The 22,884-nt window shown below is 39.2% G+C and overlaps 1 long non-coding RNA gene across 3 annotated transcripts in view; it reads right to left on the bottom strand.

Annotated features, from left to right (window-relative positions):
* Positions 1 to 22,884, bottom strand: part of LOC116508681 — a 92,689-nt gene that overhangs the window by 26,125 nt on the left and 43,680 nt on the right. For 2 of the 3 annotated variants that reach the window (XR_004255396.1, XR_004255397.1), the window contains exons 2-3: positions 22,380 to 22,612; positions 3,333 to 3,401 (exon numbers count right to left, since the gene is read on the bottom strand). This is a non-coding gene — a long non-coding RNA (uncharacterized LOC116508681). The remainder of the gene's footprint in view (positions 1 to 3,332; positions 3,402 to 22,379; positions 22,613 to 22,884) is intronic. The other variant, XR_004255398.1, reaches the window with a different exon arrangement.

Raw genomic sequence — 22,884 nt, 5'->3', positions numbered from 1 at the left:
ACAAATGTATTAAGGACTGTATTGAGCCAGCTGAGCTACTAGGGTTTCAATGGGATTATTTAACAAATTGCAATGCTAAAATGAAGAATCTGTCTCTGATTTTGGAAGTCTCCCACTTTATGCCACACTTCCAAAATAATCTGTAGGATGTTATCACCCAGCCTTTTCCCAGAAAAATGAAATATCCTAAGAAATATTGAAAAGGCAGAATATCTCTGTGGATGTGAAAAGGAAGAAACATGTTTTAAAAGACAGACTAGCTCCCTGTAGCTTCCTGCCCATCACCACTTTGTCAATGGGCTATTAAGAAGGCCAAGCTACTCCACTTTACATAATAAAGTGTTCTCCCCTTCAGTTCCAGGGGGATGGGAATATGAAGGCATGATAATATTGGCCCTTTATCTGAGAACTCAAACCAAACCTGGATTCAAAACGCAGCTTAAAGAGTTGCCCCTGCATGGCCCCATGGGAGTCTGACAACCAATCAGAATACAAGCTCAAGATCAAAGGCCAGAAGGGGATAAAATCAGGGACTCAGCATCTCAGTCAGCCCTTTTCTTTTTCTCCACCAACATTGAAGCATGTGACCCCCTTTTCTGTTCAGGAGCTCAAGCCATGTGGTCCTGTCCACCAATAAACCATCTTTCCAAGCAGCCTCCATGTCTCCAGTGTCTTTTTCCGCACTTGGAGCTGAACCCAGAAGGACATTTCTTTCAACAGTTCATGGAACGATTTGTAAGAATGGGAATTCAACTACTTACCCTTCTTAGCTATCTGGCTAAAATCTATTTGTATGGGTAGTCCTAAACGTATGACCACAATTGAGGCCCAAAATGTCTGTTGTTAAGCAAGACATTTACTAAGTGAGTTTTGGCCAATTTTACCACCTTTCTTGCCACCGTTGTTAAGCGCAACACTGCAGTTGTTACGTTAGTAACATGGCTGTTAAGTGAATCTGGCATCCCTATTATCCTTGCTTATCAGGAAGTCGCAAAAGGTGATCACATGACCCTGGGACACTACAACTCATAAATATGAGCCGTTGCCAAGCAGCTGAATTTTGATCATGTGACCATGGGGACGCTGCATTTGTTGTTGTAGAAATGGCTAGTTTATATTATTTTGGAAAAGTAAAAAGCTGAGGTTCGATATTAATGCTTTATTCTACTGCAATCCAGTTGGAATTCAATGCTTTTCTTTCCCATCTTCGCCCTCACTTTGTCCTATTATTCACTTTCATATTGTTGTATTTTGTTCTATAATCCAATAAAAATGTTTTTTTAAAAAAACAAGGATGTTGCAATGCTCATAAGTGTGAAAAATGGTTGTAAGTCGATTTTTTCAGAGATGTTGCAACTTTGAATTGTCACTAAACAAACTATGATAAGTCAAGGACTAGCTGTAAAAATATAGGCACTGCTTGACTTAGAACCATTCATTTACTGACAGTCTGAAGTTACCACAACACCGAAAACACTGACTTATGATTGGTTCTCACACTTATGATCATTGCACCATCCCTACAGTCACGGAATCAAAATTCCAACTTATGATGGTTGCAGCATCCCAGAGTCCTGGGACTACCGGTATTCTTGGAACCTTCCTAAGGAGCTTCTGACAAGCAAACTGAAAGGGGGAAACCATATTCGCTTAAAAACTCCAAGAGTCACTTAACAACTGCAGTGATTTGTTTGCCAGCCTTGGCAAAAAGGTCATGAAATGAGTGATGTTTCACTTAACAACTCCCTAGCAATGGAAATTTTGGGTTAAGTTGTAGTTGTAAGTCGAAGACTATGTGTATTATTCCTAGCCAGTACAAATGGAATTCTGAGGTTGCTCCCGGTTTGGCCCGGATTGGGTGAACCAGTAGTGGCGGCGGTGGGAGGTTCTGCCCACCCGCCCGGATGCTTCTCCACATGCGCAGAAGCATCACAGGCGCACATAAGAGTGTGTGCGTGCACGAACAAACCAGTAGTAAAAAAATTAGAAACCCACCACTGATATGAAGAGTTTTTCTTAATTATTCATAAGAAAAAAAACCTTTCATACATATCAATCTGTAGCAGTGCAGTTTTAGACTGTGGATTCAATATTGTATAATATCGCAGCCCTCTTTAAATGGCAAATGTTAATGGTCAAACAATTTTGCAAAGATTGATAAGAATGCAAGGCTTCCTGGAACTAGGTCTTATTGTTACAGTGAATAGATATAATACTCTATCGACGCATAAAGAAATATAGTTTTAGATACCCAAATGATTATGCCCTAAAACCGTGATGATAGAACCTATGACTTGACTTTTCCCTAAATTGCTTAATAGAAGATATGGATGTTGTTGAATGGATTAGAGATTGCCATCAACTATCATCATTTTGTATTTAACTGAAACTTCCAAAGGCATCAAAATATAATTACACTGAACTTTAAAATATCTAAAAATGAGTGGATCAATGTGCCAAAAGTTGAAAGGGAAAATTGAACAGGCTGCATTTCTCCAAAGCTAAAAAGTTGGCTGCATTATATTTACTATTCTGATGTGTTTCCTTTCATCACACAGGCACTTTCTGAGATGGCTGGCCATGTAATTTTAATAAACAAATAAATAAAACAAAACAAAACAATAGAAGCTCATCTAGAGTCACTCAGAGAAATCACCCACATGGGGGAGCAGTATTCAAACTAGATATGGGGGAAGAGAAAGGCTTCTTTTGAAACTGGAAATCTTGCCAAACCAAAAACCAGAACAGAATGCAGCACTGCACAAAGTAACTGTAAAATGTTAAAGAGCATGTCATCAATCACATTAAGATGAATTTAAAAGGCAATAGAAGTAGGAAGCTGGCAAGGAAAGTGGTTAGACCATGAGAGATCATGGGAGGTAAAGGAATATTAAAAGATAAGGGGACTTTGAAGAAGCTGGGAAACTTCTCCACTGTAGATAAAGAACAGCCATGTCCAATCTTATGAAGACAGAGTCTAAGAAATAGAGTTTCCCCAAGATGTAAACTCCAGGATCTTCCATGAATATTTATATTGTTTTGTATTGTATTGTGTTGCATTGCATTGTACTGTGGTGTGGTATACCATAGCATAGCATAGCATAATATAGCATAGCATAGTATTGAATTATTGTATTGTATTCTCCTGTACTGTATTGTATTATTAAAAGGATTTAATTACAGGTAAGCAGTATAGTTGCTGAAAATATTTAAGATTTCTTCAGACCCTAAAGTAGTTCTTAGTTTGCAGCCACCTAACCAGGAATGGAGGTGTGGCGTTGTGGATAACTCAGGGAAAACAAGCTAGAGATTAAAATATATGCAAATTTTACCTGGTCTAGTTTGAGGATTCAATATTCAGGCATGAGTTTTTCTGGAGGTCACCTAACCAAGTTAATTGCCTGGAATAAGAGAAGAAATAGATTAACAAAGCTTACGGTAGTTTTCCTACCATTTAGCCGGTGATTTATAATAGCTATAGTTGCAATGTTTTTATAACAGTAGGCATGATGTACTTTGAATCACTTTGGCCAAGTACTTTAAGCAAGAACGAAGTTAAAATTTTATTGAAATTGGCAGAGGGCTTTTCCAGCTAAACAATTTTACCATTGGATTTTGCTTTTTTTATTTATTTATGTAAGCAAGTGCCTCTACTTTTGGGGCCAGATATGAGGACATTTGTAGTCAGTGAACCAATTCTTTGAGGAACACATACAGTATGCCAAATTTCAGATATCTGGGTTAATGGGCTGGGTTGATAAATAAGGACAAGCTGTTCTGATGGAATGGTAGTGTCATTTCTTAAGAATAGAGGAATTGATTCTAATGGGGTAAAGTGGAAATATAAAGAATTAATTTTCTAGTTTTATCTATCACTCAGCGGACCCTAGAGTTTCCTTCCCTGAATTCTCTTCATGGTGACTTACTTCCTTCTCTCCTTTTGTCTCTTTCTCTTTCCTTCCCCTCCTCTCTCTTTCTCTCTCACACATACCTAGGTCGTTTAGCAATGCCATCTGTGTATTTGTAATTGAGACTCATCCAATGACTGCTGATGAAAAAAAAAAGCAGAACTACCAGTTCCACCCTCAATATGTTTCTGTTCCAGTTATTTCACATCTTCTTGTTTAGCTCTTTCCTTTAATTTCTAAGTAATATTAAGCAAGTTTGGCCAGGGCTGAAGAAAGCCATTCGCAGTGAAATGGGACAGAACACATGGTGGAAAAGATGCCACTAAGATAAACTTAGAAAGAGATCTATTGAAAATGGATGAATAGCAAAATATATTGTATCTCATAGCACAGAATATAATTACAGAATAACAGAATTTGAAGGAACCATGGAGGTCTTCTAGTCAACCCCCCTCCCTGCTCAGGCAAGAAGCCCTATACCATTTCAGACAAATGGGTGTCCAATCTCTTCTTAAAAACTTCCACTGTTGGATCAGCCACAACTTCTGGAGGCAAGTTGTTCCACTGATCAATTGTTCTCACTGTCAGGACATTTCTCCTTAGTTCTAAGTTGCTTCTCTCCTTGATCAGTTTCCATCTATTGCTTCTTGTCCTACTATCTCAGGTGCTTTGGAGAATAGCTTGACTCCCTCTTCTTTGTGGCAGCCCCTGAGATATCGGAACACTGCTATCATGTCTCCCCGAGTCCTTCAGTACTTTTCAGTTTCAGGCTCTGCACAAATATTGAAAATCCTGATCTAGATTCCTTGGTTTGTTTTTCACATGCATAAAGGTATGGTCTGCTATGGAGTGCTGACAGCAGGCAGAGAAAATTAGGAGAGAAGAATAGCTTAAATTAGAATGGTAGGATTTTGAAATGCTGACAGACATGACTAACACTCTGCATGACATGAATAAAACTCAAATGCTCTTGTTCTGCCTTCAAGATTCTTCTTGGTTGTTCTTTTCCTCTAGAGCCACACCTTGTTCAAGAGCTGGGTAAATAATGATGATCGGTTTGATACTTGTGTAACATTTACCTGTTTGTTTTATATTGTTCTTTGTGATATCTTTTTTTTTAATTTAAAAAGTCCATACCTGTTAATCTAAAAACCCTAGCCCTGAATTCACACAATGCAGTCACTGACTTTCATGGGAACTTATGATATTATATGTTTCGGTTAGTTGTATTTTCAATTCGTCTTCCCTTTCCCATTTCCTGTCTTTTAAAGTTGTTTTTCCTCTTTTTCTGTAGAGGTAGAAAAATAATGTAAAATCCAGAGTTTTGCCACCAAAGTATTGTTGCAAGCAAATTTTGGAGGAGAAAGGCTGGTAAGCTAAAAATCTTATCCTGGTCTAAAAACTCGTATCTCATCATGGAACAACTTGACATTGGTAGGAAACATGAAATCCAGCAGCACAAATTTAACGGAAGGACTAGATCAGGAGTGGGGAACGATGGCGCTTTTATTCCTAGCACAGGAATTCTGGGAGTTGAAGTCCACAAGTCATAAAAGCACCATCGTTTCCCAGCTTTGGACTAGACAATCAGATATGTCTTCAGTTGGTACTAACCATCTCAAGATGTGCCAAAAACTTTAACTGAAAAAAGAGGAAAGGGGGATTCAACAATTAAGCATTTATCCTGAAAATGCTTTTTCTGAGGTCATAGGACAGGCAGTCCTTGGTAATGTAGTCAGAGTATTCTTGCTAACTTAATATTCAGGCAGATCTTTATGAGATATTTATTCGAAGGCAGCTAGTATTAAAATTAGAAGCATAATAGAAATACTGAAACCTTTTTTTAAACTAAAAAGCAGAAATGGATATAGATCACTAACTACCAAATTGCAGAATAAGGAAGAGCATTGTCAAAAGTCTGCCAGATATAGACTACTAATACCCCAGTGACCACTAGAGGGCAACAAAGAATACAAGAAAATCCTTTGATTCTTTGCTGCCATCCAGTGGTAACACAGGATAAGTAGATGTGATGTTGCATTACAGGCTAATTCTATAATTCTGTCACAAATACTTACATCAAAGCTGCACTTTCTTTGCCTATTTATAACAAGCAGGATTTTTAAAGTATATTAAAACTTTCATATTTTTAATTAAAAATTTAAAATTATGTTGATTAACTGGAATATAAATGAAATAGATCTGGTGTTTCTGCTGGTATAGAATAAATGCAGTCTCAGTTTCTTTAAGATTACTGCCTAGGGTCTAATAATCTGATTCATTATATGGCAAATATATGTACAGGTAGTTCTCACTTAACAGCCACTTGTTCAGCTATGTTCAAAGTTCAAACTTACAATGAAACAAGAGATAGTTATGATGGGTCCTTTTGGTTATAATCCATGGCCCTATGATCACAATTTGGAATGACAATTCAAACACCTTCACTGTTGACTTCCAACAAGTAAAGTCAATGCGGGAGCCAGCAGGAGGCCACAAAGGGCCACCATGGGATCCTAGAATGCTGCAACAGAATTTGCCAAAAACTATGACAACTGTGTCAACTTCCACTGCTGGTTGGTTGGATGTCGAACCTTATGATCACGTGGCTTAGCGACAGAGTCGCTGGTTCCAATTATTGTCCGTAAGTGAGGAATGTTTGTGTAACCACATCTTCCAAATTATGGAAAGCAATCACACAATGCAAGAAGTCCTCAACTTGTAACAGTTCATTTAGGGACCATTTGTAGTTACAACCTCACTGAAAAAAGTGACTTATGACCATTCTTCACACTTATGACCATTGCCACATCCCCATAGTCATGTGATTTACATTCAGATGTTTGACAAGTGCTTCATATTTATGACGGGTGCAGTGTCCCGGGTTCATGTGATCCCCTTTTGCCACCTTCTGACAAAGTCAAAAGGGAAGCCAGGTTCACTTAACAACCGTGTTACCAACTTAACAACTGCTGCGATTCACTCAGGGGTGAAATCCAGCAGGTTCTGACAGGTTCTGGAGAACCGGTAGCGGAAATTTTGAGTAGTTCAGAGAACCGGCAAATGCCACCTCTGGCTGGTGGAGGGAATGGAGATTTTGCAGTATCTTTCCCTCACCAGGACATGCCACACTCATAGAACCGATAGAAAAAAATTGAATTTCACCACTGAATTCGCTTAACAAATGTGGCAAGAATAATCGTAAAATGGGGCAATACTCATGAATTTTCTCTCACTTAGCAACATAAATTTTGGCTCAATTGTGGTCATAAGTGGAGGACTACCTGTACAACTCCATGGCTTCTCATCCTGGTAAAGAAGAGCATGTAGAAATCTGCTTATGCATCATGCAGTGTCTGTCTCTCACGCAGGATAATTTTTAGCTAGAGAGAAAGCCTTCTCTTCTCTTAAGATTCTGCTTTTCCTTTGCCTAAAAGCTTTGCTTACAATCCTCATGGCTTCCTTCTGGCAACTAGAAAACAGCTTTTCACTCTGATGCCCCAATTCTTTGAAATGCGTCCCCTACTGAGTTGAAGCCCCATCCTTCTTCTTTTGCTTTTCAAATACTTATTTTTGGGGGACTGGGGGGGCAGACTTTTAACATCCATCATTTGATTTTTTTTTTAATATTGTTGTTTTTAAAGTGGTCTTCCTCCTTTATCTTTAATATTGTTAAGTACAGAGAGACTTAGGTGGTTGCCGTCCCATAAAATCTGATCAGAAAAACAAATAAATATGTAATATACTTAACAAGGTTAGGATTTTTTAAAAGAGCAAGTAGGATAAGGATGACAGGCAAGTGTATCCATCACACTATATCTGACTGGGGTGAGTAAACTTCTGCAAAGGACAGAAATAGCAACCCAAAGTAAATAAATCCATTAGATAAGGGGGAAAAAAGGTAGCTTAAATTAGTTACATGGACACTATTCTCAAGAACTTTACATTGTTGGAAGTCATTCTTGCTTTCATCCTGTGTATATCTGGCTTCATACACTGTCTTTCGCCATTTAGGCAGTATAGCAAAAAGAGCAATATTGTTCTGTGTAAGATGTTCAAAATATTTGCATTGCTGTAACAGGCTAGAAGGCAAATAGAATTGCTGAGTCATTACATGTTCAGATGCATTTGGACTGAAGTACTCAGGAAATAGCTACAGAGCATGTCTTTCCCTAAGCCTTTAACTGTTAAATTGTTTTAACAATACTGACTTCAGTTTTGATTTTCAACGTATTGATTTTGCTGTCGTGTTCTATATATTGCATTGTGCTTTAATTGTTGTCAATTGCATAGAGTGCTTATAGAAGCAGAAAAAGTGGGGTGTGGTTTGTTAAAAAAATAAGACTTTATTGAATTTCAAAAACTGATAAAATATTTTTTTAAATATAGAAAAAGAATAACTTCCAACTTTCTTCAGTTCAGATACAAATATATAATAAAATAACCTTGTACTCTGAATAAAGACATACTTCGCAAAACATACATAGAAAACAAAAGAAATAACAATACATATTATTTCTATAATTAAAACAGATTTAGTCATCAAAAAAATCAAAATCTAATTTTTATGTTTTTCAAGCAAGGTCCAAAAGTGGTTTCTAAACAGAAACAAAGCTGAACATTTTTTTTTATTTTTCATCAGAAAGATGGGCTATGAATTTTAATATTTTTTTTAAAGTAAGACATTTTAAGGCATTTCCCAAAAGTTTATTTTAAGAACAAGATACTGCACTGTCTTTGTATTTCTTCCTCTCCACGTCAACAAAAAAACCCCGCTGTCTGACGGTTTTACATTTACCAGATAGAATTAATAATCTTACATGCGGCCAGACAAAAATGTAGCATTTTTTTTAAGGAAGACACTGGCACTCACACTTCACTGGCCTATTTGAAAAGTCAGTAATAGAGACCTTCAAATTTCTAGGTTCTCAAAACCTAAAATGGACACCTAACATCAAAAACGTCTTCAAAAAAGCACAACAAAGAATATTCTCTCTGCGCCAACTCAGGAACAACCCAAGGAGCTGCTAATACAGTTCTACAGAGGAATTATTGAGTCTGTCATTTGCACCTCTATAATTGTCTGGTTTGGTTTTGCAACCCAATAAGACTTCACAGGATAATCAGAACTGCAGATAAAAAAAACAACAATTAATGCCAATCTGCCTTCCATTTGAGGACCTGTACACTGAACGAGTCAAAAAGAGGGCCGTGAAAATATTTACAGACCCCCCACGCATCCTGGACATAAATTGTTTCAATTCCTACCCTCAAAATGAGGTTATAGAGCACCGCACACCAAGACAACTAGATACAAGAACAGTTTTTTCTCCTAACGCCATCACTCTACTAAACAAAAAAATCCTTCACCACTGTTCAAACTATTCACTAAGGTTGTATTGCTATTACTATTAGTCTTCTCATCGTTCCTATCACCCATCTCCTCCCACTTGTGACTGCAGGACTGTAACTTTGTTGCTTGTATGCTTACGATTTATATTGATATTGATTGTTTCTTGATTGCTTATTTGCACCCTATGACTATCATTAAGTGTTGTATCTTATGATTCTTGACGAATGTAACTTGCCTTTTTATGTGCATTGAGAGCATCTGCATCAAAGACAAATTCATTGGCCAATAAAGAATTCTATTCTATTCTAATTACAAATGAAAAGATTGTAAGAAAAAAGTCATCTTAATGTATAAAGTGGCAAAAAAGGGGGTATTTTCTTCTTCTTTTATTACTGTGGAATTTCTTCCAACAGTAATAAAATATTATGAATATGCAGGGTTGTGATCCCACAAATGGAGCACTAAGCCCATTATTTTTCCATCAGCCCCATGTCAGAAATGTATAGTAGAAGCCAATTATCTACACCTATCTATTTCAGAGAAGAAAAGGTGATCTTAGCTACCTCTTTAAAGGGATCCATCCTTCAGTGAATATAGATCTGCTTTGGAAGAACAAGTCAAACGTTTTATTACCCAACTAGATATCATAATCAATGCTCAGGGTTGTCCTGCATCAGAAAAGAGTTCTACTTCTGGAATAAGAACAAGACAGATCCCCATTTAACGGTCCCAGAGAAAGAAGGGATATAAATTAACACATTTATATAAATAAAAGGCAGATCAGTAATATGGAATGATGGCGATGACTCTTCAGAAAATACTAGAATGTGAGAATATCAAATTTTGTCTTACAGTCTGTAAAACATTTTGTCCAAAGTAAAATACATAGCAATTAACTCCTGGCAAAATGTTAGCCATGTGTATGCTAAAAGAGAAGAGATTTTAAACAGTGGTTGTCATTTAAACTTCATATTCATTTGTTCAATTCATAATCCATATTACCAAATCAGATGTAAGGCAGCTGACAAATAACATAGCTTGACAAATTTTGGTTTCTGATATGACACAACTGTTCTTCCTGAAGTGTTTGTAAATTGACCCCACGCTGAGAGACCTGAATAGATGGAATTCATCTTTTGTTCCCTCCCCCCCAAAATGCTTCTCCTGGTATCATCTTTCTTATACAATAGCACAACTGGAAAAACACTACTTTTGTAGTGCCTTTATTGCTCCACCAGAATTCATTAAGAAGGTGGATTTAGCTAATAAATAATTTCTGATTTGCTAGCTAGACATCAGAGACAGAGAATTAGGAAGGACTTTGGAAAACAAGTTTCTCCAAGGATGTTACAACTAAAATAAAAAATCCAAGCCAAACGAAACCTAAGTGTAGGAATGGACAAAACCAAAGAATCCTGCCTAACCTCTCCAAGAGAGAATTAGACAAGATCTCTTGACTGTCCTCTCTAAAATGCTAGGGGAACAAATCTTGATATAATCAATTACTAACAGGTAAACTGAATATTCAAATTCTGCCTACAGAGGCGTTGCTTTCTTTTATTTTTTATTATACTTTCCCCCCTCCCACAATTAACTATTTTGTGGGTCACAGTTTAGAAGTTCGTAGAATCATAGGACTGGAAGGGACCTTGGACGTTTTCTAGTTCAACCCCTCACCCAACGCTGGAGACCTTATGCCATCCAGGTCCAATGGTTGTCCAGTCTATTCTCAAAAACCTCCAGCAATAGAGCTCCCATAATAACTCTTGAGAGGCAAACTATTCCATTGATTAATTGATCTTGCTGTAAGGAAATTTCTCCTTAGTTCCAGATCGGATCTTTCTTTAATGAGCTTCCATCCATTGCATCTTGTTCCACCCTCAGGTACTTTGGAGAATAAATCAATTCCCTCTTCTCTGTGACAGCTCCTCAGTCTTTGTTAGGCGAGACACACATAGTTCCCTTAGCCATTCATCATATGGCTTTGCCTCCAGACTCCTTATTATTTTTGTTGTTCTTCTCTGCACTTTTTCTAGTGCCTCAGCATCTTTTTACATCATGATGACTCAGAATTCAGCAAATATAGAAATCACTTGATTTGGAAGGAACCAAATTAATCTCCAAAACTGAACACTTCTGATGAAAGAAATGTCCTTCTGGGTTCGGCTCCAAGTGGGGAAAAAGACACTGGAGACATGGAGGCTGCTTGAAAAAATGGTTTAATGGAGGACAGGACCACATGGCTTGAGCTCCTGAACAGAAAAGGTGATCACATGCTTCAATGTTGGGGAGAAGAAGAGAAGGGAGGACTGAGGTGCTGAGTCCCTGGTTTTATGCGCTCTCTGGCCTTTGATCTTGAGCTTGTATTCTGATTGGTTGTCAGACTCCCATGGGGCTATGCAGGGGCAACTCTCTAGGCTGCGTTTTGAATCCAGGTTTGGTTGAGTTCTCAGATGCCACGTGGTAAGCTGGATAAAGGGCCAATATTATCATGCTTTAATCCCATCCCCCTGGAACTAAAGGGGAGAACTCTTTATTATGTAAAGGGACTGGCTTGGCCTTCTTAATGGCCCATTGACAAAGTGGGTGGAGGCAGGAAGCTACAGGGAGCTATTCTCAATTTTAAAAAAATGTTTCTTCCTTTTCACATACAGGAAAATATAATATTCTGCCTTTTCAATATTTCCTAGGATATTTCATTTTTCTGGGAGAGGGCTGGGTGATAACTTTCCACAACGCCACCACCAATCACCGGTTCCACCACAAAACCGCGGTAGACTAAAGCGCGCTCGACAAAGCGCGTACGTGACGTCATCACAGCACGCTGTGATCGGTAAACTTAAAATTAACGCGAAAACCTTACCCTAACCCCCCCAAACCTAACCCTAAGCCTAACCCTATACCTAACCCTTAACCTAACGCTAAACCTAACGCTAACCCTTAACCTAACCCTAACCCTAACCCTAAACGTAACCCTAACCCTAACCCTTAACCTAACCCTTAACCTAACCCTAACCCTAACCCTTACCTTTATGTGAATCGGCTTGCTTTTTAAAGCGCCCTTTTTTCTCTGCGGTCCAGGGGTGGGTTCCTCCCGGTTCGCACCGGTTCTTGCGATCCGGTTCGTCAGTGAACCCGGAAGTAATTAACTTCCGGGTTCCTAGCTCCTAGCCCCTGTTGCTGGGTGCCTGCAGGGTTTTTCTTTTTAAAAAACGCCTCTCCGGAGAGGAAGCCCTGTCAAAGCGCACCTTTCCTGCCTCGGCGGCTGCAGGGACCACCCCACCACTTTATCTTCCTCCTCCTCCTCCTCCCCTTCTGCGCTGAGCAGCAGCAGCGGCAGCCGAGCCGGGAAATGGGCGCTTTGGCAGGGCTGTGGAAGCCCTGTCAAAGCGCACCTTTCCCGCGTCGGCGGCTGCAGGGACCGCCCCGCCGCTTTATTTTCTTCCTCCTCCTCCTCCCCTTCCGCCTGCAGCAGCAGCAACGGCAGCCGAGCCGGGAAAGGAGCGCTTTGGCAGGGCTGTGGAAGCCCTGTCAAAGTGCACCTTTCCCGCGTCGGCGGCTGCAGGGACCGCCCCGCCACTTTATTTTCTTCCTCCTCCTCCTCCCCTTCCGCCCGCAGCAGCAGCAATGGCAGCCGAGCCGGGAAAGGAGCGCTTTTGCAGGGCTTCCGCCGCGCCCCCAAGGACCGCTGACCTCGCGCTGCCGCTTCTTCTTCTTCCCCGGCCTTCCCAGTTAGCTTGCTTGAAGCTCCGAGGAGGCGGGAGGAGGGTCGCAGGAGTGGAAGTGGGGGGAGGTTTTCCCGGCCGGGAAGAGCTGAGAGGCTGCCGGCCCCTTTCGCAGGAAAGTTAACTTTTCTTGGCGAAATCCTGCCCCCCCCCCCGCGTGGGTGAGCTGTCCTCTTCCCGTAAGCCGCCCGGAGTTACCTGTGTGTGAGGTGGGCTGCCCTATGCATTTGCGTGTGTGCGCTGGAAAGAGAGTGAAAAAGAGAGGGAGAAATAATTATATTAATTAGATAGATCAGTCTTTCTCCACCTTGGAGACTTGAAAGTGTGTGGACTTCAACTCCCAGAAAGGGAGTTGGGAGAAAGGAGGAGAGAATGAAAGGAAGATGGGGGAAAGAAGAAAGAGGTAAGGAGAGGAGGATGGAAAGGAGAGAAAGAGGGGGAGAGAGGGTAGAAAGGGGAAGAGGAAGAGCAGGAGTAGGAGAAAGGTAAGGGAAGAAGGAAGGGGAAGGAGAGGAAGAAGGAGGAAAGTAGAGAAGGGAGGGAGGGTGAAAAGAAAGAGGTAAGGAGAGGAGGATGGAAAGGAGAGAAAGAGGAGGAGAGAGGGTAGGAAGGGGATGAGGAAGAGCAGGAGTAGGAGAAAGGTAAGGGAAGAAGGAAGGGGAAGGAGAGGAAGAAGGAGGAAAGTAGAGAAGGGAGGAAGGGAGAAAAGAAAGGGAAAATAAAGTGGTGTTATAACAGGAGGAAGGGATGGTAAACAAAGCAACCCAAACTGTATATTATAACCTATTAAATGAAATAATAAATGTATAAGAATGATAAATGTTAAAACACTTGTAACCAAACGACATGCTATATGTGATGATGTTTTGTTTTGTTTTTATTGTTGTGGGTATGTGTCGTCTATGTAACAAAAAAAATAAAAAAAATATTTTTATAAAAAGGTGGAGAAACACTGAGATAGATGATAATGAGGGAGGGAGAGGGAGAGAGAGAGAGACCATAACTAGATAGACAGATAGGCAGGCAGATAGACGGATGGATAGAGAGAAAGAGAGAGAGATAGGTAGGCAAGCAGATAGATGGATGGAGAAAGAGAGGGGGAAAGAGGGAGAGGGATACCATAACTAGATAGGCAGGCAGATAGACAGACAGATGGATGGATGGATAGAGAGAGAGGATGTATATAATTAAGGTGACCAGACGTCCCTAGCGAGGTCGCGGGCTGGCAGTAACTGCCGCGGCCTAGCTCCCCCCCCCCCGGTCAATGGTGTCCCTCTTTACCAATCTGAAAATCTGGTCACCTTACTTGTTTAGGTAATTCTGAGGTGGTTGATGGTTCTGTGAGTGCCTGTCCTTTATAATTTTCCACATTGCCTTGATGGTTTTTATTCCAGTGACTTTGTCTTTCCTGTTCTTAGGCTTAGGAAAAAAAAAACTGGTTTCATTGGCAGTCTTTTTTTGGGGGGGGGGGGGATTTTTATTTTTTTGGTGTTTTCCTAGCACTGTCATAGTTTGTGGGTGTGGGTGGGTGTGTAATGTCCCACAGTTATCTATGCATTAATAATGATCTAGTAATATTAATAATATCTAGTAATTAGTAATATCTAGTAATAACATCGTCTTGGCCACTCCCACCAGGTCACATGGGTGGCAGGCCACTCCCATCCGGTCACATGGGTGGCAAGCCACTCCCATCCGGTCACATGGGCAGCAAGCCACTCCCACAAAGGAGGCCACGCCCACAGAGTAGGTTCGAACAATTTTTGAAACCCACCCCAGCCGCGGTCGTATTTGTCGCGCTGATGATGACGTCACGTACGCACTTTAATCGGGCGCGCTTTAGTGGATTGCGGTTTTGATGGGTCACGCAATCACTTCATCAGATTCAAACCCAAACCCATCCCATAGACGAAATGCAACCACCATCCAGAAGCCAAACCATGGCGGCATCATCAACTGCTGCACCCCCCTCCAAACCAAACCAAAACCTGGGAGCTAGTACCTCAGCCACACAGGATGCTATGAAACAGATGACTAATCTGCATCCATCAACTAATCAAGATGTAACAACACAGCCAACCAACCCACTTACAACAACACCCCCCAACCAATATTTATAGAAAGACGGCAGCTATAGAAAGACATACATACATACATACACACACACACACACACACACACACACACACACACACACACACACACATATATATATATATATATATATATATATATATATATATATATATATATATATATATATTAGATTTTTACAACCCCTGGTAAGCCCCAATTATGGGAGGAAGCTAACTGTTTCCGTTATCTGTCATTCGGCTCGTCACAAGAGTCCATCACGACAGAAACCCAATATTTTTACTGTTGCCTTTGTTATATTTGTGTTTTTTTTTGTGTTTATTTATTTATCAGCACAAATAAAAAAAACAACATATTTATATATATATATATATATATATATATATATATATATATATATATATATATATATATATACACACACACACACACACACACACACACATACATACATACATACATACATACATACATACATACACATATACACATATATATTTAGTGTCACAACCCATGGTATGCCCCAATTATGGGAGGAAACTAACTGCTTCCATTATCTGTCAATCGGCTCGTCACAAGAGACCATCACGACAGAAACCCAATATTATTACTGTTGTCTTTGTTACATTATCAGCACAAATATAACATACATACATATATACATACATACATACATATACATGCATATATATATATACACACATATATACACATACATACATACACACGGTATACATATATACATACATATATGTATGTGTATATATATATATACGTATATATATATATGGCATACATATATACATATATACATACTGTGTTGTATTTGTGCTGATAAATAAAGGGAGACATATATATGTATGTACGTATGTACGTACGTACGTATGTATGTATATATACACACACATATATTCTTTGTCACTCTGTCTCTCTCTCACACACACACAAACACACTCCTAAATAGAATGAAAATTAAAACATATAATATGTGTGTGTGTGTATTTGTGTGTGTGTTTTAATTTTCATTCTGTTTACGACAGCAACAGCAACATTTTTATTAAGTTATTAAGTATTATAAAATACAAAAGTAAATAAAAGAGCAGTGAGAGAAGTGAGGAAAGTTAGAAAAAAGAAAAGAAAAAGAAGCATTGACCCAACTCTCTCTGTTGACAATCAACAACAATCCTTGTAGTTTGCATAAATTTTGGTGAAGTTTTAGTTCCATCAAGTTTCTTCCACTGTTAAAAAAAAAATGCAGATGCAAATGTTGTCTTCCCTTCTTAACTCCTGGAGAGCAAGTTCTATTGATATGCTAATATTGGTGGGGGGAGGAATTCTTTATAAATTTTTCAGGACCAAGGCTTGTAGTTTCTATATTGTAGAATTTTCATCTTCAGCTGCAGGGAAGAATACACCCGGGAGGAGGAGAAGTGGGGAGAGAATTCTGTGATGGAATTAAATGTTTTCTACAATGGAGAACATATAGACTGAAAATAAAATAAAGATGGGGAGGACTTATTATTTTTTTAAATAAAACAATGCAATATTAAAATATGCCTTTGAGTTCATATAATACAAAATGTGTAATTTGATATTTAAGAATTGATGTTAATTGCTGAAAATGTACAGTAAAGCTATATATTATCACATGAAAACAAATTAGGGAAAGCTGCAATATTTGTAAAGATCAATTCAGATTATTTAGAATTGCTGCTTAAAAATTAAGATGCAGCAATAAAATAAAATATTGTCAGCACAATGAGAAACTGTTAAGTCTCATTTTTTAATTTATGATAATTATCAATACTATTATTGTATACTATCATATATTCATATAATGCTATTCCAATCTATTATCTCTCTTGGTAATTTGTAGTCATTTTAATTTCATTGAACAGTTTAAAACTATAATTTGATCATAGAATTTCATTAAAAATAGCAATATCAGCAACAAGTTCATCAGAACACAGCCTTATCCACAACCAGAGTAAAAGAATGCACACTACCGAATATATACAGAACTGCACATCTAAATTACATGGACAAAAATAGTCCTTTACTTTAAAGAGCCTGCAATCTAAAACAAGCTATTGAAAGAAAAAAAAAGAAAGAGAAAATAAGAATTTGTAAGAACAAGCCAATATGGACAACTGCATTTAAGATGGATGAGCATCCATACAATAGTGGATGTGGAATAAGCAATAACAAAAAAAGTTTTGAAGGGCGACATACACACACAGATACACACACACACACACACAGAAAGAGAGAGAGAGAGAAAGAGAGAGAGAGATGGAATTACATTACAGTTCAGGAAAGCAGTTCTTGAGAGCAAAGGGAAATGTTCTAACCAAATCCACTACTTGTTTTCCTAATGTCACCACTTTTATTTATTTAATTTTATTGATGTTTCATAGTCCTTAACTGCCCATCTCTCTCTGAGAGGAGCTCTGGGCAAAATACAATATAATCAATAAAATGAACACTAAAATTGAAATAATGTAAGATTTAAAAGTTTAAAATTATAAAAAATAACATTAGAAAATTTCAAAAGGTGAAAAATTCCAAGATCGGAGGGAGGGAGATATTAGCAGTTGCTAATACAGGCAGAGGTGGAATTCTCATGGGGCCAACCAGCCTATAATACATAAATAATGGATTATATCCAGATTGGATTTCCATGAACAAAATAGTTTGTTGGAGACAAGCTTTGCAACTAAGGAAAAGGTCCCTCTTCCCTCTGCAATTCTCCACCCCTAATCACTTTCTCACAGAGTTCTTTCGGAATTAGAAACACCAGACAGAATATGAGCAAGGAGAGAAGAAAAATCCACTTTCCTTTTGAAATCCCTCCATTTTATTCCATGCAATTCTGGATTTCGCCTTTAGTAATCAAGGCAAACACTTATGTGAGCATGTTGAAGCAAGCGCAGCTAAAGCAGAGCGCCTCCTTCCTCCTTCATCAAATATTTTCTTCCAATTGGTTTCTCAGGTACACTTTTAAAGGCAGTAACCAAAAGGATTTTGCTATAAGACTCTGCACCGCAATCTATTTTGACGTATTTTCTTTAATCTCAGATGTCACTTAGATCTAAAAGATGTTTTTTTAAAAAAATCATTTGCACCTTAGAGGAAAAGATTGCCTCCCAATTCAAAGGAAAGAGTAATTTTTATTTCATACAAACATGATTAAGCAGCAAAATTTAGCTATGTAAATTTCTTTCTCAGATATTATGGCCATAATACCCTGTTTCCCTGAAAATAAGACCTCCCTGGATAATAAGCCCAATCGGGCTTTTGAGTGCTTGCGCTAAAATAAGCCTGCCCCCCCCACAAATATTGCAACACAGCAGCAGCCATAAGGTGACCACACTCGCCATCTCCTGCACCTCAAAAATAATAAGACCTCCCCAAAAATAAGATCAAATGTTTATGGGGGGGGTCAAAATAAAATAAGACCCTGTCTTATTTCGGGGAAACACGGTATTGATCTGACAGTTCATCAGAAAAAAATGAAGGCAATATTTTTACTAAGACGAATCGGAGATTGTTATAAAGGAAGAAAAGAAATGAGATGCCTTTCAGATGTGCAGAAAAGGTAATAGGGATTCATATTTCTTTGCAGGACTAAAATGGAAAACCTTAATACGGGCTAGTAACTCTTAGGGCTTGTGGTACGACTCCCTTCCTTCTGAGAGCTATTTCTGAACTCAAGTTCTACATTTTTCCCCAAGTTCAATTTTTGTTCTTATATTTATCATATCATATGTATGTATCATATGGCTGTTTATTTGTTTCTCTTATTACTGATTCCCATACAATTCTGATTGACTCATAACTAAGAAACCAATAGCAATATAAAAGAGTATAAAAGATAGAACTGGAAGAGCAAAGTATTCAAAACAAAAAAGGAAAAGAGAAAAAAAAGAAAAAAGGAAAGGGGGAGGGGCTCCACACTCCACAGCTTGGAAGAACAATGAAATCTCCATTAATTTCCTGAATGACATAAATGTGGGCGCCATAGCAGGGAAGTATCTATAAGTATTCTGTCTTCTGCTGTATATACTATTCTCCTCAGAGATCTGACGCCTCCCTAGTTCCATTCAGACCAGTGGTGGGTTTCAAAAATTTTTTCGAACCTACTCTGTGGGTGTGGCCTCCTTTGTGGGAGTGGCTTGCCAGCCATGTGCTTTCTTTCTTTCTTTCTTTCTTTCTTTCTTTCTTTCTTTCTCTTTCTTTCTTCTTTCTTTCTTTCTTTCTTTCTTTCTCTCTCTCTTTCCTTCCTTTTGTCTCTCTGTCCCTTTTTCCTTTCATCTCTCACTCACTTTTTCTTTCTTTTTTCTTTCTTTCTTCCTTTCTTTCTCTTTCTCTCCCTTTGTGAGTCTGTCTGTCTCTCTGTCTGTCTGTGTGTGTGTGTGTGTGTGTGTGTCAGTGGCGGGTTTCAAAAATTTTTGGAACCTCTTCTGTAGGTGTGGCCTGCTTTCTGGTGGAACCTCTTCTAACCGGTTCGGTAGATTTGACGAACCGGTTCTACCGAACTGGTGCGAACTGGTAGGAAGCCACCTCTGATTCAGACCCACCCCCAAAATGAACTCAAGATCTTCAGAACAAAGAACTGTAGACAACTAGGGAAGCTGCAGAGCGATGAAGAAGAAAAAATAAAAAAACACCTGGCATATCTAATTTTTTTCCAATAATAAAAACCCAAAGAACCCCAAAAGAAATCTGACATAATTAGATTAGAAAACAGACAAGCCTTTTCACAAAGGAAGAAAACTTCCAGGAAATTTTGTCACAATACTGTATCTTGTCCTTCCTCTGCTCTGAGGGTCTCAGTGTGTCTTTAAAAAGTATTGTTTTAAAACACTTTATTGCCAAGGATGAGTGACTTCAGCTCCAGGTCTGAACGTGATCCCTAATCTTCTTTTTCCCCAGCCCACAGAATTCCTTCTGCAATTGTCAAAACTCAGCAGTGTTATTTCTGGCTATTCTGAGACAGGAAATCGATTAACATGGTAATATCAAAAAAAAAATGTTTGTACAAACCTATTTCCCCAGATATAAGGAAGGCCACATCAAAATGATGCTAGCCTTGCCGTTGGTCATGATATGGCCCACCCACCTGCTATGACTAAGCAATTCTCAGCTCTTCCCAAGAAGTGGCTTATGGTCCCCACACTACAAAAGCTATATTCTCTCGGATCTGTTGTGTTTTCTTATTTGGGTTTTTTTTCCCAAGGAAAAGAGACACAGGTATAATGTGTTTTCCTGCAATGTGGGAGAGTTACAGTACTCTTGAGTTAATTTAGCCATTATCAATTGTTGGAAGAAATGACCTTTTGGGTTCAGCTCCAAGTGGGGGAAAAGACACTGGAAACATGGAGGCTGCTGGGAAAGATGGTTTAATGATGGACAGGACCACATGGTTTGAGATCCGGAACAGAAAAGGTGATCACATGCTTCCAGATGTTGGGTGAAGAAGAAAAGAGAAAAGAAGAGACTTGCTGAGAGTTCCTGGGTTTTTTATACTTTGTTTGACACTACCTCTGTTTCCTGTTCCTGTGTAAGAAATATATTCTGATTGGTTGCCAGACTCTCAGGGGCAGAGGTGTATGTGTCTTAGCTAACCTTGTAGGTTGTGTGCCTTTTTGAGTCCCAAGCTTGGTTGAGTTCCCATATGCCATGTGGTGAGTTTCTGTAGAAGGCTAATCCTATCTTTGTTATGTAGAGTAAACTAGCTCAGGGCCCCTAATGGGAGAAGGGTGGGGGCTATTAAGAGTGAGTCTGTTTCCTGCCTAAAACATGTTTTCTCCATTTCTGATCCAGGGAAATATAATATTCTGCCTTTTCAATATTTCCCAGGATATTTCATTTTTCTAGGGGAAGGGTGGGTGCTAACTTCCTACACAATCAAACATAGAAATGAATAAATAGAACAATGTATGGCAGATACATCCAGGAACTGAACCATCTTCTCTGTCCTTCTAATGGTCCCTGCTCGCTTTATCCTTTGACAGTGGCTATTCTCTCTCCTGCCCTAGGAAGATTCCAAGGTATCAGGTTTCTTTGTTCTGGCCCTAACAGTTGGGAGCAGTGAAACCTCCCCCATGGAAGGATGTTAATGCACTTCAGTGAGAAGTTGTAAAACCAGCCAGGCGGGTTTCAGCCTAAGCCCAGAGAATGTAAAGCTTTATTTATTTGACTGATTTGTTCTACCGCTAGATATACTAGATTCTAGCAACTTCACGAAGAGGAAAAGCACGGGTTACATAATTGTGGTCTCCAAACTCTCTATGCCATGTTGAGTCCCTGCCCTGTTCTTTATTTCAAAGATCGGAAATGTTAATGTTCTACCCTGCTGCCCTTTCCTACACACTGAGGTGGTGGTGAAGGCCATTTCTAAAGGAACGCAAACGCTTTTCAGGAGTTAAAAGAAGGTTGATGTACAGGCTTGGAAAAGACCAGTTCAGCAAAGGATGCAGTTTGGGGTGTGCCTGTATTAGCCTATTATCTTGCATAAGAAGATCAAGGGGAGGAGAAAAAGATAAGGTGTTCTTTGGATTACTTTGAGTTAATTAACATTTAATTTTAATTTAACCAATATAGCCTTATATCGTGATGGCAAACCTATGGTAAGTGTGCCACAGGTGGCACGTAGAACCATTGATGAGGGCACGTGAGGGGTTGCCCTATCAGCTGCAGCACGCATGCGCGCGCTGGCCAGCTGCTTTCAGCCTTAATTTTCATCCGTTTTTCGCCCTCCAGAGATTTCCGGAAGTCCCTAGAGAGAGAAAAACGGCATAACGGACAACCTGGAAGTCCGTTCCTGAACTTCCGGTTTGGGCTGTTTTTCACTCTCTGGAGGTTTCTAAAGGGCCTCTAGGGGCGGAGAAGGCTGTTTTTGCCCTCCCCAGACTCCTAGAAAGCCTCTGGAGCCTGGTGAAAAAATGGGTCCACCATGTCATCACACATCAAAAGTGGGGGGTGGTGTGTGTGTGTATTGCAGGCACATGCAGCAGGGAGGGGGCATAGAATTATAGGTATGGGTATGGGCATGCACGCGCACAATCTCCTGTATTCCCCCTGCTTTTGGCACGTGATGGCAAAAAGGTTAGCTATCACTGTCCTATATTATTAATATTTTTTTTCCTTTTCCCTTTCAAAAGTATAAGTGGGCTTCATTCAGGGAGATCATTTAGAAATGTGAAATAGATTAGATGGATGGATAGAGACAGAGAGAGACAGACAGACATTTTTTTAGCTCCTTACAGTCACATTCTTATATTCTTAGTGTCGTACCTTGCATATCTTCATATGAAGTTATATGGTGGTTTGTTTGATTATAGTTTGATTATGCTTCAGTGGCCTTCTTCAAAAACACTGATTAAGCAAACTATGGCTGATTGTGTTCTCTCTTCGCCAAATTACTCCCTTGTACCTTAATTTCCTTGCGGGGTTATTATGACACCAAAATCATAAGGAGACTACAGTAGCCAATGGAATAACTCCATAAACACTCCTGCTCTTCTTTTCTACAAGAAAAAAGCAGATTAAATACCATTAAAAAAAAAACATCTGATGGATTCCTATGTTGCTTTTATGATACCTGGTTAATAGTTACTGTTTACATCTTGAGAAGTATCCCTGCACTTTCAGAAAACAAGGTTAGTGGAATTCCAACATTGCTGGAAACTGGAGGATGCAACCAACTCTGTGTTGGCCCAGCACATTTTGTTTAGTCTCAATCTCTCTTAATTTTACTCAAAGCATACAGATAAGAATGTTTGGTTTGTAAAGAGAAATG

This window comes from Thamnophis elegans, chromosome 5, assembly GCF_009769535.1.
Source record: "Thamnophis elegans isolate rThaEle1 chromosome 5, rThaEle1.pri, whole genome shotgun sequence".
Lineage (NCBI taxonomy): Eukaryota > Metazoa > Chordata > Lepidosauria > Squamata > Colubridae > Thamnophis > Thamnophis elegans.
This window is presented reverse-complemented; position numbering and strand designations above follow the sequence as displayed.